The following is a 518-nucleotide window of genomic DNA, read 5'->3' as shown; positions in this document are numbered from 1 at the left end:
TGGGAATCTCGGGGTAACTCACGATTCGATTCACTCATGATACCAATAGTATCTCGATACGGCAAACATTGTAATAATAATTAAATTGGTAATCTATGATATATAACTATTTTAAAAACAAATATATATTTTTATTTTATTCCACACCTTTTAAAACACGATATGTTAATTTAATGCCCTTTCCAACGTTAAAATAAAACTAGCAATAATACTAACGTATACTTAAAATAACATACATTTTAAGGTAACTAATAAACAAAGCTCAAATGAGAACCAAAATACTTAATGTATCAAATGACCTTCTCACTTTAAAGAGCAATAAATGTGGAAATAAAAATTCACAATGCTGCATTTCAATTCACTTACATTTGATGTCAGATGCTTTTATATTGAGGCACAATATGAACATTCATCCTGTTAATATATATATTTGTTTGCATTATTTAACCTTTATTTAACCAGGAATGCCCGATTAAGATTAAAAACCCAAGGGAGTCCTGGCCAAGAGACAGCAATTC

The 518-nt window shown here is 29.0% G+C and overlaps 1 protein-coding gene across 1 annotated transcript in view; it reads right to left on the bottom strand.

Moving 5' to 3' along the window:
- The window catches only part of LOC112136817 (protein boule-like), a 9,829-nt gene that overhangs the window by 3,097 nt on the left and 6,214 nt on the right, over positions 1-518 (bottom strand). The window lies entirely within an intron of this gene.

Source organism: Oryzias melastigma, linkage group LG2 (genome assembly GCF_002922805.2).
Source record: "Oryzias melastigma strain HK-1 linkage group LG2, ASM292280v2, whole genome shotgun sequence".
NCBI classification, from domain to species: domain Eukaryota; kingdom Metazoa; phylum Chordata; class Actinopteri; order Beloniformes; family Adrianichthyidae; genus Oryzias; species Oryzias melastigma.
This window is presented reverse-complemented; position numbering and strand designations above follow the sequence as displayed.